This window comes from Ochotona princeps, chromosome 23 (assembly GCF_030435755.1).
Source record: "Ochotona princeps isolate mOchPri1 chromosome 23, mOchPri1.hap1, whole genome shotgun sequence".
Lineage (NCBI taxonomy): Eukaryota > Metazoa > Chordata > Mammalia > Lagomorpha > Ochotonidae > Ochotona > Ochotona princeps.
Window position 1 is genome coordinate 632,947 of NC_080854.1, and position 15,476 is coordinate 648,422.

At 48.5% G+C, this 15,476-nt stretch overlaps 1 pseudogene; it reads right to left on the reverse strand.

Moving 5' to 3' along the window:
- Window positions 1–5,788: 5,788 nt before the first annotated feature.
- LOC131483071 (beta-galactosidase-1-like protein 3) overlaps window positions 5,789–15,476 on the reverse strand; it is a 92,375-nt pseudogene continuing 82,687 nt past the window's right edge.

The following is a 15,476-nucleotide window of genomic DNA, read 5'->3' on the forward strand; positions in this document are numbered from 1 at the left end:
TCCACATACAGAAATGGCATCACCTCTACATGCCAAAAACTAAGTGTTACCAAATGCACAAAATGAAAACCTCAGGTATAGCCAGCTTTTATCTAGCCACCCTATATCTGAATTTCAGAATGTTGGGCATACATCAGTACTTCATAAACATGCAAATGTTGGAAGACTAATTTATTAAAATTCTCACTACTGGGTCCAGCATGGTAGCCTAGTGGCTTAAGCATTTGTCCTGCATGTACCAGTTTTCCACATGGGTGATGGTTCATGTCCTGGCTGCCCCACTTCCCACCTAGCTCCATGCTTATGACCTGGGAAAGCATTTGTGGAAGGCCCTAAGCCTTGGGATCCTGCACTTGTATGGGGGACCCAAAAAAGGCATCTGGCTATGGACCAGCTCAACTCTGGCCCTTGCAGCTACTTGGAGAGTGAACTAACAGATGGAAGACTTTTATCTCCGTCTCTCTTCCTTTCATTTAATCTGACTTTCCAAGAAAAAATTTAAAAACCTGAAAAAAATGCTCACTACAAAGCACTTACACTTTTATGAGAAATGCAAATCTTTAAATGCACCTTGAAATGAGTTTGCACAAAGTCCAGATACAAGAAATGTTATCATTTACCATCATGGTGTGTGACCCAAAATGTCAGCTGGTTTGTGTCTTAGTTTCTTTATTTGGACAGTAAACACACACACACACACACACACACACATACACACATTACCACTATGCTGTCATTGCATTGAGGTTATGCAGCCAAAGGAACTCTGGGAAAAGCTGGCACCATACTGTTGGTATTTTCTGCCCCTAAACTCTGAACAAATATCTATATACATTATTCATCCTCCAACATATCATTTCAGTAAGAATACAGAGTGGCCAGCACCATGACATAATGTGTAAGGCACCATTTGCAGCACCAGCGTTCTATAGGATGCTCCACTTATGATTCAGCTCCCTGCTAAGGTACTTGGGAAAGCAGCACTCCATGGCCCAAGGACTTGGGTCCCTGCACCCATGCAGGGGACCTGGAAGAAGCTATGTGCTCCTGGCTTAGGACCAGCCCAACTCTAGCCATTGTGTTAATTTAAATGGGGAGTGAACCATTAGATGGAAGACTCTCTCCCTCTCTTTCTCTCTCTCTGTAACTCATGATTAAAAGCAAAAGAAATTATTTTTTGAAAATCAAATATTTCTGGAGAGTTCTGCTTTCCATTCAGTGGCTAGTTGTGCTAGGTATGTGGGGATTCTGGAAGAGCCAGCATGGCTCTGGGGCAGGTGGCGGATGTCAGCCAGGAGGGCGGTGCTGGGGAGATGGGCTGGCCCTGGAGTGGCCTCATTCAGGTTTCATAGAGGCACTGACAGGAGTAATAAAGACAGGGTGGAGACAGGGTAATCAGGACTCGCCCTAGAGCTGCAGGCAGAGCATGTTACCTGTGGGATGGAGTGCTTGCATGCTGGATGAACCAACCTATCCTGGTGCTGGAGCGGTGGGCCTGGTGGCAGGGATGATACCTAGAATCACAGGTTGCGAAGAGTGCAGTAGTAAAGCCTTCCAGGTTTGAAAGTAGCTTGTGGGTCAGTGGCTCTCAGAGTGACCTGGTTGCTTGCTAAGCCAGCCTGGCCCTCAAGTTTCAGATGGGTCAGCAGGACAAGCATGTGTGGGTTTGATGGATTGGTGGCCAAGCATTCTGAACCCTGGAGCATCTGACAAGCAGGGTAGGGGCACAGGAAACGCCTCCTGGGCCCATCAGACCTGGCAGAGCCAAGGCTGGTTGGTGGGGTGGGCGTGTTGTTTGGCATGGTACTCTGGGAAATCTGGTCTGTTCCTAGAGTGAGCTGCAAGCAGAGAGCCTAGAGAAGCCTGAGGGAAGTGTGACAGGCAGGCTAGAAGCACAGGCTTTGCCAGTTCTGAAATCCTGTGTTTGGTGCTGCAGCCAAGGAGGGTATGCTAGATGTGCTGTCAGTTCAGGGAGAGTGAGGCTAGCCGTTATGAGCAAGATGAAGGACAGGGGTGGCAAGGTCCCTGGCAGAACCAGCCTAGAGCTGACCGACTCCTGCAGTGCTAGAGCTCACCCATTGTCCACCCACTGTAAACATGGAAGCCTCCTGTGACTGTCCAACTCACCTGGTTCCTACAGCTATGTAACTCACTCTTCCCATAAAAACCCATCTAACTCTCATGTCAAGGTCATTCTCTGAAGGAAAGGAGAGCAGACTCAGGCTGGATGGTCTCTTTATCTGCCTCCTTCATAAACTTTGCTGTTTAGCAAACAGGCTGGGGTCCCAGGATTGTGGGTAGAAGGGTCCCTGGGCTGCACTTCTTCAAAAGAGTCCTGGGGCCCAGTGAGGTGGCCTAGCAGCTAATGTCCTTGCCTCAAACATGCCAGGATCCCATATGAGCACTGGTTCTAATCCTGGCAGCCCCGCACTCCATCCAGCTCCCTGCATGTGACCTGGGAAAGCAATTGACATGTACAAAAGCTAAATGGGATGTGGGACAGACTGAGCAAGTCTGCGGTACATATTGGCATGCATGGGAACCAGGGTAGGGGAGTTAACCCAGCTAGGCTGCAGCTCCCACTTGTTTGCATGAGGGCCAAGTATGAACTGGCGATGATTGAGCTGGACTACAACATCCATTGGTTCACGTGGAAGACAGGGATGGAAACAGAACTGACCCAGCAATTATCACCACCAGCATGTGCATAAGCTGATTGGGGCAACAGACTGTGCCAGACCCTGTACTGGCAAATTCAAACAAGAATCAGGTCTGGGATCACCTCAGATGAAGTTTCTTTGGAGATCCCTCCAATTGAACTGCTGATTTCAGAAGCCCAACCTTGAAGACATACGTCAGCCAGTACATTCTGAAGAGATTTCATTGCGCTTGGAATGCGAGATTGGCAGCAATTCAGAACTGTTCAACTATCAAAACTGTATGAGAAGGATGTTCAGAGCGTGCCTCACATCGGGGACCTGGGAGGGGTGGGAGGGTGGGTGGGGCTTTCCCTTTGTTTCTTCCAAACCCCAGATACAGGGGAAAAAATTATATTAGTGTGGAAACAATGGTATTACCCACTTTCCTATACCACTTGACCCTTTGTACCTAAATCAACTAAGTAAGATTATTAAAAACAAACACAAAAACAGAGAGGCTCAGACTGCAGACATCCACCTTTCCTTGGCTTCTCTGTCCCCATTCCATTACTGCTAGGCCTTACCTCTCCTGGAACTCTGGAAAGCACATAGATTAGAAATACAAAACATCTTAGAATTAACATATTTCCTGTCCCACCCAAACTATGAACATTGTGTGAGGAAAACACACATGCAGGGCCCTTGTTCAGGGACTACCTGGAGACCCAAGACCAACCATGTACCGGGGAGACCAAGAGTCGGAGTACCAGAGCAATGGAAGCACGTGGCCAAGAGAGCAAGTCCCCATCCCGCTATCAGAGGCCACTGTATGGGCTTGTGAGGGGAGTGGTTACATAACAATGCAATACTGGCCCCTCTCAAGTTCCAGATAGGTGAGGACCTCAGGTGGGCAGGAGGAAACATCCAGGTTTGGTGGGATGGGGTGTGGCTTCCAAACTGGTGACCCTGAACTGTCTGCCTAGCCCACAACATTGGGAGAAGGAAGACACAAGTTTCAGCCTTTTTATTTCTGGTCGATGCAGCAGACATCACTGCCCATTGCGAAAAAGTTTCTTTCTGCCCTTAGGGTGACTCATGTCAACCCCTCCCTGAGATGATGCCTAATGGACTCCTTTTTCATGGGTCTTGCCTCCCTTCTAGCCTCCCTTGGAGTCCCTCCTGCTGCTATGGCATGCCACCTTTCTTCCACTTTTTAACTAAACCCTGCTTTGCAAACTAGACTTGTCTACATGAACATTTTTTCATGAAACAGGAAATAGGTTGTTGCAGTGTTTCTGTTGATTTTCCTACCACAAGAACCCACTTTGCCATGCAGCAGTGGAATGGCTATGGGTGTGGGCAGGTAGAAATGAGTACTGTGGGGCCGAGCCCTCCTGGCCCTGGAGGAGCTTCCAACAGGGAGGGGTGTGAGAGATGACACTGGAGGGTCAGGTAAGGAGGCAGAATGGGCATGTTGTGTAGCAGGGGACCCAAGGTGTGCAGGCTGGGGCTGCAGGGTCCCTGGTAGAAGGGGCCAAGCCCTGGAGAGGCTGGCAAGCACACTGCCTGCTGAGGCAGTGAGCTCGTTGGCTAAGCCTGACTCGCTCTCGTGCAGTGGACAGTAGACAGTGTGGCAGTGCTACTAGGATAGAGCCCAGGCTGTCTAACCGAGCCTGGCCCTGGATGAGCAAGTGGGGCAACGGAAGGTGTTATGTTAAATAAGCCCCTAGCTACCTCCCTCCCTCCCATGCAATTCAGCCTTGCCCTGAAATGGAGGACTACAGGCTATAGGAGCAGGGACACTGGCCAGAATAACTTAGCTGTGAAGTAGATGGCAGGCAGAAAGGGGGCAAACAGTGCACTGGCTTGTCAGGCTTGACCCTGGAATAGTGGCCAGTGGGTTCCTTAGGCCCAGATATTACTGCCATGACCCATTGGCTCTGAAGCACATGGTGTGGGTACTGGGGGCACATGGGGATACTGACCAAGCAGCATGTGGGGCTGGACGGCCTTCAAGCTAGGGCTGAGGGGTGCCCTGGTCTAGGCAGCTGAAATGATGTGGCCCTGGAGCAGATGGAGTGCATGCTCATGGCCATGAATGCTGTCTGAATAGGCATGGCCTTAGATCAGTGGTAGGGGGCAATAGTGAAGTTGGGTTAGAGGCACGGGGAGCAACAGTTGAGCCTACATGACCCTTGAGTGGCTTATAGACAAGCTGGGAACATGGGGCAGAGCCAAGGGGGGCAGGATTGTTGGCAGAGTGGACATCTAGGGGGGCCTGGAGGCACAAGGGTTGCCAGCTAAACTGGCCAGCCTTTGTAGCAGTGGTCTATGAGCTTCTTGGCAGGGCAAGGCCTGCATGCTGTTTGGTCTATGAGCAGCCTGTTGGGGGTGGCGAGTGGTTGATAGTGCCCACGTTGTTCTACAGCAGCAAGTGGAGCAGTGTGCTTGGTGTGTTGGTTTCTTGGACAGAGTGGGCCTGGGACTGGAGCAGCGAGAAGCCTAGAGGTGCAGGGGTCATCAGCCCAGCCTGGGGATCCTGCAACCTCCTGGGATACCCAGAGGAGCTCCTGGCTTCCGGCTTCGGATTGGCTCAGCTCCAGCCATTGTATTCACTTGGGGAGTGAATCATCTAATGGAAGATCTTCCTCTCTGTCTCTCCTCCTTTCCATATATCCTCCTTTCAATTAAAAAAAAAAAAGTTGTGTGTAGTTTTCTTTTCCGTTGGGTCTATACAGGTCCATTCCCCTGGCCCTCCCCAGCCCACCCATGTCCCGCTTTTTTTTTATGTACAAAAATAATCCCCGCCAAAAAGAAGTCCAGCATCTCTATATCTTTTATAAGTTCTCTCATCGGAGGCTCAAGTTTTGCGTTGAGTGTAGAAGGGATTGGTAGTCTCTGAAGCCGTCATATGCTGTGAGTAATGAAATGTTCTTCTTGGTCAGCATACCAGGATTTTTGTTGCATGCGCTTGTTTTTTTCGTCACGCTTCCTTCTCCCTCTACTTTTGCACCCCTCCCATTTTCCGGGTTTTTGTTTGTTTGCTTTTCCTCTGAAAATGTCTTTCCCCCTACTCTTCACTCCACTATCACCCCTCAACCTCCCCTCCTGCCCCCGTCCTTCTCCAGTCCACTGTCCAGAGGGCCCCCTCACATGTGCGAGAGGGGCAGTGTGCCATTAATGGCCTTGCCGGGCACCAGGCCACTCTGGTAATGCTGCAACATGTGCAGTCTGTTAGGGCTGGCAGGCTCTGGCACCTTTGCGCCAGGGAGGTACACAATGATCTTGTTCTGGAGGTCCCCGGCCTGGCAGGTGCCCTGGAGTAGGAGAAAGAGGTAACCAGGAGTGGGGGCGGAGAGGGCTGGAGCTGGTCTTGAACTTGACCACCAAGCCGATGGAACTGAATGCCATGATGGGGGTGCCCTGCTGCGAGTAGGACATGCTGTAGGTGGGAGAGCCATTCATGCAGGTCTGCGAGCTGGTCATGGAGTTGTACTGCAGCGTGCTCACGTCGTAGAGGTGCATGGGCTGCATCTGAGCTGAGCCATGTGCCTTGAGGCCCAGGTGCTGTGGGCAGCCCAGCTGGTCCTGCATCATGCTGTAGCTCCTTTGCTCCAGCCCTTCACCTACGCGTAGCTGTCCAGACGCTGGTTCGTGCCCGCACCCAGGCCTGCGCCCACCCCGACCCTGCTGACCATGCTGTTGCCGCTGGGGACCAGCAGCTCTCTGGGCTGCGTGTACCTATCCTTCTTCATGAGGGTCTTGGTTTTCCACCACGGCTGAAATTTATAACCTGGGTGCCCCTTCCTGTGCAGTGCCCACAACCGGTTGGCCTCGGAGATGAATGGCTGCTTCGCCATCTCCGACTAAGTTTCCACTGGGGGCCCAGGCGCTTGCTGATATCAGAGTTGTGTATCTTGGGGTTCACCTGAACCATCTTGCAACTTTGCCCACAGGACCACACCATGAAGGCGTTCGCCCCCTCTCCCCTTCCGAATTCGGCTGTGGGCCCAGCGGCTTGAGTTCTGTCTCCATCATGTTGTACACGCGTGTGCTGTGAGCGTTGTCCCGGCCCGCTGGAGGCCGGAGACCCTTGGCGCTCACGGGAATTCTGGTGGTGGGGGCAGCAGGGAGGGGCGCAGGAGGAGGTTGAGGGGAGGTGGGCGGGGGTGATTGGGGATCATGAGGTTCCAAGAGGAGACAAGCTGGAGGAGATCAATTTGGGGAGGGGAGAAGGAAGGGTACAGAGGTGGCAGAGAGAGAGAGAAGCGAACTGGAATCGGGATCAAATTCAGTGCTTCCCTCCACCTCGTGTTGATGCCGACGCTGCCAACTGCGATTATTATTATTGTTGTTGTTGTTGTGATTTTTTTCTTTTTGGAAAGGCTTAAGCCCCGGATTCAAACTTCTCTCTGTCTTTCTTTCGCTCCGCTTCTTGCTTACCCAGTCCTTAAAGAGGCAGCAAACTACTTTCCCCCTTTTGCAAACACTCTCTTTGCCTTTACAACTCCCGATACCTTTTTGAACAAGTTAATAGGCAAGCATCGGAGCGCTGGTTCTAATCCTTGGAGCCCTGCTTCCCATCCATCTCACTGCTTGTGGCCTGGGAAAGCCTTGGGACCCTGCAGCCCTGTGGGAGACCTGGAAGAAGTTCCTGGCTCCTGGCTCTGGATTGGCAAGCACTAGCCTTTGCGCTCACTTGGGGAATGAATCATCGGATGGAAGAGCTTCCTCTCTGTCTCTCCTCCTTTCTGTATACCTTACTTTGCAATAAAAATGAAATAAATTCTTAAAAAGAGTTGTATTTAATCAGGCACAAACATTGTTCTTAGGGCACAAGAGGATAGGAATTCTTAAGTTTACATTTAGAAAATTTCACTTGTGGGCAAAGGGTGTAGACATGTTTGAGATGACAGAAAATTATTAGATAGGGTAAAGAACAGAGAGCAGATTACAGAAAAAGTTAGGGGCCAGGAAGTCAACAGGGAGATACTTGCAGAACCCCTGGACACAGGGAAGAGGCGACGATGGCTGAGCAGTGTTTAGGGAACAGAAAACCCAGCAGCCACTGGTGAGCTGTGATCTGGACTCAAAGGACAACTGGGATCCAGAGGCAGCCACAGATCAGCCCTTGCAGCAGCCAGGTGTGAGCTTGGGTTAACATGGGGAGCTCGGGAGGAGAAGACACCCTGGGACTGGCCAATCGTGTCAAATACTTTGGATGTGGGGAGAAAGGCACCCTCCTTCACTGCTGGTGGGAGTGTAGGCTAACGCAACCACTGTGGAAATCCTTATGGAGAGTGTTTGGAGAATTGCAAATAAATATGCCTAATGACCCAGCTGTCCTGCTGCTAGGAATATACCCAATGGAAATGAAATCTGCATGTGAGAAGGGGATCTGTAATCCTATTTACAGTAGCACAAGCTACAATAGCGAAGACATGAAAACAATCTAGATGCACATTCAAAGAAGAGTGGTTAAAGAAACTGTGGTACATCTAATCCATGGAATATTATTCAGCTATTAAGAACAATGAAATTATACTATTAACAACTAGATGGTCCCAACTAGAGACCATTATGCTCAGTGAAATGAGTCAGTCACAAAAGAACAAATATCATATGTTCTCTCTTATATAAAGAAACCAGTGTGGAATGTGTAACTTCAATAATCCAAATCTATACTGTTTTCATTTTGTTTTATTTTGGCTGCATCCCATGTATTTTGAAGTTTTTAATTTCAATTTCACTTATTCCAAATTCTCTCTCTCTCTCTCTCTCTCTCTCTCTTTTAAGATGTATTTATCTTTATTGCAAAGTGAGATATACAGAGAGTAGGAGAGACAGGAAGATCTTCCTTCTGACAATTCACTCCCCAAGTGAGCACAATGGCCAGTGCTGTGCAAATCTGGAGCCAGGAGCCAGGAACTTCTTCCTGGTATACCCCATAGGTGCAGGGTCCCAAGGCTTTGGGCTGTCCTGACTACTTTCCCAGGCCACAAGCAGGGAGCTGGATGGGAATTGGAGCTGCTGGGATTAGAACTGGTGCCCATATGGGATCCCGGAAAAAATACACTCTTTTCTCTTGTTGAATTCATTGCTGGCTCATGGACTATATGGTGGCATCATTTTTCGCAATAGACTTTTGTATCTCCTTCTTGTCACCCATGTGTTGGTTACTCAGTGGTGTGTTTTTTCATGGAGCTGTATTTTGTTGTTGTTGAGGCTGTTGTTCTAGCTCATACCAGTTTTTGACCTTGTTTCATGGTTTCTCAATTATGGAAATGTATAGTGACAGGGTACCGGGGTCTACCATATCCAGATGTGGGGATATAATGCAATATGTATCCCTGAATCCAGATGAAAGATGGATTCCCAATGAAACTGTTGGACAAGTGTAGACAATGGAATGCTGTACTGTTTGACTTTTCCTGTTCCAGCAATGTTTGGGCACACTTAAATAAGAGACTGATAGAATTATAATTTCTCATGAAGGATTATACCACTGTAGTAAAATGGGGGAAATCTGTCGGGGGTGGGACTTTGGGGGAAAATCCCAGTCTGTATGAAATTGTAACGCATGATTCAAATATTCAAAATTATATATATTATATATATTTATTTATATATGTATTTATATATATTTATTATTTATTTATATATATTATTTATATATCATATAATATATATATAATATGTATATTAGAAAATAAAGAACTGAAACACTTGATATGCTTTTAATACCCTATGTTAATCTGCAATGGCTCAGGAGAGCAGAGAAATCTTCCACCTTTTTGAATGTGTGAGGAAGAAGTTAAGTATAATCTATCAAGATTGTAACAGGTAATTTACAGACTCCAGACTCAAATCTGCATTTGACATTAGCAAAAAGTATAAAGACATACAGTGGGATCCAAGAACGATACTGACAGCCTATACAAAGAGCAGGAGGGGACCTCAGAGTGAAACATGAGGACAGGATGAGGCTTGCATCCTAACCACAGAGACTCCCAGTACATCACCAAGATATATCAGTGTGGGCAGCATGGACTATATCTCAACTGCCAAGGAGATCACAGAGAATTGGGGTGCCCTCATAGGCCAAGAACTTTGAGGTCAACTATTCTCTGTTGGATTTCCTGGATGGAAGAAGCCCAGATACTTTCTCACAGGATTTAACCTCTTCAGAACAGTAGCCAGGACCCCTGAGCAGTCCTCAGAAACAGAATAACAGTAAACTTCCATTGGGACTCGGGAGAGGTTCTTACTTAGTTCCAACTTTGGGTTCCCACCTTCTCTTGCAATGACCATCAGGGTCGCTCCCCAATCCCCCCAATCCCCCCAAAAATAAGATCAGGTAGACAGAAAGAGCCCAATAAGGAAAGCTTAAAACAGTTAGGAAAAAGCCAACTTGAACTTCTATATACCTTATTAGGTAGAACACAAAGATCAGTTACCCCCCACTAAGGTACTGAAGATTTCTCTGCACAACTCACCTAAAATTATACTGCTTCTCAATAGTTAACATATGGCTTATGAGAGTTATAAGCCTGTTTGGACTATCCTAAAATTTGTGAAATTCAGTAAAATCAGTAAAAATCACACTCGAATACTATAAGCTGCTAAATAGAAAATGCTAAATGTAAAAATGAAAATAGACATGAGACAGCTGAATCATACCCTATAGCCATTTTAAAGCTTATGGCAACTGATTGTGTGTATATTAAAATTGAGATGTCAATGAAGTAGTTGCAGGATGAGGTTAAGAACTTGCACCTTCTACCATATTGGTAACTCAATACCATGTTAATTAACTTTATGATGTTGTGAATTTCCATGTTTCTTCCTGTTGTTGAAGTTGTGTAGTGGCTTCTCAATGGAGGGTATGATACTCTGTCAGCCCCACTTTTGGACCAAGGAGAGTCATCCAATGAAACAGTTGAATTTATCTGGACAACGGAAAGTTGGACTCTCTGCATAGACCTTGTGCACAATGATGGAATCATGACTGGAGATGAACTGTACTACTGTAACAATATGGAGGAATTCAATTGGGGGGAAGGGCTTGGGGCAATCCTAGAGCCTATGAAACTGTGTCATAAAATGAAACAATAATTAACAAGAAAATATTTTTAAAAAGATTTATTTTATTTTTATTCAAAGATTTATTTATTTTTATTACAAAGTCAGATATACACAGAGGAGAAGAGACAGAGAGGAAGATCTTCCATCTGATGTTTCACTCCCCATGTGAGCCGCAATGGCCAGTGCTGCACGAATCCAAAGCCGGGAACCAGGAACCTCTTCCAGGTCTCCCACACGGGTGCAGGATCCCAAAGCTTTGGGCCGTCCTCCACTTCTTTCCCAGGCCAGAAGCAGGGAGCTGAATGGGAAATGGAGCTGCCGGGATTAGAACCAGCGCCCATATGGGATCCTGGGTTGTTCAGGACCAGGACTTTAGCCACTAGACCATGCTGCTGGGCCCAAAAGAAAAGATTTATCTCACTTGGAGACGGGGCAAGTGATGCTTCCTGCAGTGTGGTGACTGTCGGGGGGTGCCCCTGCCGAGTCGGACCCAATGCTGCGGGCTCATGCCAAAGACACTGCCTCAGGGCAGTGAATGAGTCCTCGCCCCCCCCCCCAGGACCCAAGAGAGCTCTTCCCTCTGGGTAAGCCTGCCAGGAGGGAACTTGGGAACTGGGTGGAATCTCCTAGCTCCACCGTGCCACTAAGCTTGTGCAGCTGGGCGAGTTTGGGAGGGGTGCGGGCCTTGGAGACCAGGGCAAGTGACGCTTCCTGTAGTGTGGCGACTGTGGGGGGTGCCCCTGCCGGGTCAGACCCAATGCTGGGGGCTCACACCAAAGACACTGCCGCAAGGCAGTGAACGAGTCCTCAGCCCCCCAGCCCCCCAGGGCGGCCAGTGTACCATGTGGTGCCAGGGTTTGCCTGCTGGCTGCTTGGCGGCAAACTCTGGGGTTTTTTAAGATATATTTGCTGCCTGGAGACACCCAATACTATGACCATTTTTAGTGTAGGTGAGAATTGAATTTTGGGTGATCCCCAGTGCCACTGTCATGGAAGTTTTAGGCATGTGTTGGGACTGATACCTGGTGGTTTGGAGGGAACTACCGAGAAGACAGTTTGGGTTAGACAGATTCACCAGCCCATTGAGGAAAACAGAGATGGGCTGTTAGCATAGAACATCACTGATCACCACACACCAGCCCACACAAAGCTATGGATGGGGGCCTCTTTGGCACTGTTGGGTACCATTACCCAACGGTGTGGCAGAGTGGTGGAGTGGACACATTTGGCAGGGTCACAACTCTATCCAGCACACAAGAGAACTTGGTCAGGGGGTAGACTTTGTGGGGTTGTGTGGGCCCAACCCTGTGGAAATACAAATCCCCCTGATTAGCTCGCAAGCTGGGAATGGGATGGACTAAGCTAGGTGTGACCATGCCACCTGCCATCACTCATGGATGTAGGAACCCATAACAGTCAGGGCAGGTCAAGGCAGCAGCACCTGAATGTGCATCCTAAAACAGGATGTGGGGTGGGCCGGGCTGCCACTGGAAGGGGACAGAATGGGTAGGGCTGAACAAACCTTAACTCACAAGAAACAACAGAAATCAGGTTAGAGCACAGGCCATGCCAAATAGGTCCTTATACCTACTGATCTACATGAGACATGGACGCTAAGCCACAGCATCTAAGGGGTCAGGACAAGTGAGGGGCTCTGCCAAGTTGAATCAGAGCAACCACTGGTCTTCATGTTATCTAAGGCTGGGAATAGGCCCAGTTGGGCAGCTAAGGGGATACTCTAGCTGGGTTGGATTTCCCACCAATGAGCACATGGGCTGGAATTGGGGCTGCATTCTGATCAGGATATGATCATAATCTCACTTGGCGCAAGTGTGGACTGGGACTGGACACACCAAGCCAGGCTAGACTTCAACACTGTCTGGTGTCCTGGAGGACCAGGGGAAATGTGTGACAGGCTAGGCTAGGTCTCAACCCTTACTGAACCATGTGTGAGCTGTATGTGGGTATGGAAGAGCCATGGCTGGGTTGAAACACCCAACAGCAAGAACCAGATTGGGTTGAAGGCCAGTCAGGAACTGAGCAGGGCTGGCTCATGGACCCACTGTTATGCGCGAAATCTGATACTGGAAGAGTTTCTGATGGAGGAGCCTGGACAACTCCTCTGGCAGGACTCAGTCCCTGCAGGAAAGTGCAAGAAGCACAATAGGAAACAGCCCAGAACAGGATATGAAAATCATCCCATTGGCACACACATGGCATGGATTGGGGGCAGGCCAGGCTGAACCTGTTCATATCAACCACTGGTGAGTCCGAGTGCCAAAACAAAGTGTGGGTCAAGCCAGGTTTGGTCTTGACACATACCAGTACACATTAAGGAATGTCAAAGGGAGATGAGACGTACCAGATGTGGTTGCAAAGCCCAAACAGCACATGTAACAATCAGAGGGAGGAGGAAAAGCTGACAGGGGAATGTGGGCTCCCCTGCTGGACAACTACTTCCATTGGATAGCGTTAGTCGGGATGGGGGCAGATTGGACTAGGCAGGGCTATAACACCTGTGGGCCTCATGTGAGCTAGATAAGGGAAGGGCCACGGTGGGCTGACTGTTCTGACTGGTGCAAGCAAAAACTAGAGTGGGTGAGGGTTGGCTGGGCTTGCCGCAGCACTAGTTGGCAGAGGCTGGCACTGGGCGCTAATTCTGTCAAGTCAAATGCCAGAACTTCCTGGGGAGTCCGCAATCTGGGAGTGGGTGTGGCTTAGAAGGGAAATAGTGGGCACCTCCCTTGGGGCTACACTCTGACTGGACTGCACCAACACCAGGACAGGAGCTGGACAGAAGGGCACCTGCCAGTAGATGTGTGGGCTGAATCGTAGGGTTGGTTAGGTTAAGCTGGGCTTCACTGCCCATTGACCCATACGAGAGCTAAATGGGATGTGGGACAGACTGGACAAGCCTGTGGTGCATACTGGCAAGCATGGGAACCAGGGTAGGGGACAGAACTGGTGGGGGTTGGGGGAGTCGCCCCAACCAGGCTGCAGTTCCAACCGGTTTGCATGAGGACCGAGAATGAAGTGGGTAGGATCGAGCTGGACTACAACACCCATTGGTTCACGAGGAAAACAGGGCTGGAAACAGAACAGACCCAGCAATCACAACGACCATCATGTGCATGAGCTGATTGGTGTGATAGATGGTGTTGGACTGTATACTAGCAAACTCGCGCAGAATCCGGCCTGGGATCATCTCAGATGAAGTCTCTTTGGAGATCCCTCCAACTGAACTGATGATCTTAGAACCCCAACCATGAAGAGACTGTCAGCCAGTGGACTCTGAACATGTTTCATTGCAGTTGGAACAGCGAGATTGGCAGCAACCCAGAACTGATGAACTATCAAAACTGTTTGAACAGGACCCTCAGAGCATGCCTCCGGATGGGGATCTGGGATGGGTAGGAGTTTGGGGAGAGCTTTTCCCTTGGTTTCTCCCCTGACCCCAGATACAGTGAAAAATGATAATATTAATGTGGAAACAATGGTATTACCCACTTTCACCCTGTAGTCCTTGACCCTTTGTATCCTAATCAACTAATAAATCAGTTATACAGAGAAGAGGAGAGACAGAGAGCAAATCTTTCATCCGATGGTTCACTCTCCAACTGACCACAATGACCAGTGCTGCGCCAAGCCAAAGCCAGGATCCAGGAACTTCCTCCAGGTTTCCCATGTGGGTGCAGGGACCCAAGGCTTTGGGTCATCATCCTCCACTGTTTTCTCAGGCCACAAGCAGGCAGCAGTATAGGAAGCAGGACTCCTGGGATTAAAACTGGTACCCATATGGGATCCTGGCATTTTCAAGTTGAGGACTTTAGCTGCTAGGCCTCCATGCTGGGCCCTAAATCAAACTTTAAGGTGTAGAAATCTTGTTGAATGCTTATTACTTTTGGAGGGCTCTGTTCTAGTAAGTTACTGAACAAAGTTGGCAAGTAACATTTTGTTTTGTTTTGTTTTCTAAGTAAATATTATTTATCTTATCCTGTACCCCATCTGTCTGGATTAAAAGTAGGGGTTCATGAAGTATACAAAAGAGAAAGAAAAGCTTGAAACTTGAAAAAACTGCAGTTTCAAGCAGAGAAAGAGGGAGTAGGAGGGGGGAGAAGTGGTTGCGGCTGGTCAAATTCTCAGTGAGGAATGCTAGCTGGGGAACTTCAGACAGAGGAGGGTGAAGGAAGGAGTGAGATGTGAGAAGTAGGTGGAGCACAGTGTGAGTTAGAGATGGGAGAGGGTGGAGGGAAATATTGATTATTGATCAGATTGTATAATAATGCTTTACAGGCAGCTGGCTTATGCTGTAGGCACAAGGAATATCCAGATGGCTGCAACAGCCAGAGATGAGCTGATCCTAACCCAGGAGCCAGGAACTTCTTCTCGGTTTCTAGCACCAGTAAAATTTCCTAGGCTACTCACATTAGGTGAGGATACATTTACAGCCTCAAATTTTGTATAAACTGAAAACTAGCTATTGTGACAATCTATTAACAAAATTAGCAAAAATTAGGAGTCTGGTACAATGGCTCAGTGACTAAAGCATTAGCTTGCAAGTGCTGGGATCCCATATGTGCACCATTCACATATAGCTTCTCCACTTCCCATCGAGCTCCCTGCTTGTGGCCTGGGAAAGCAGTCGAGGACGGCCCAAAGCCTTGGGACCTTGCACACACATTAAATGCCTGAATGAAACTCTTGACTTCAGATCAACACAATTCTGGCTGTTTTGTCCACTTGTGAAGGGAG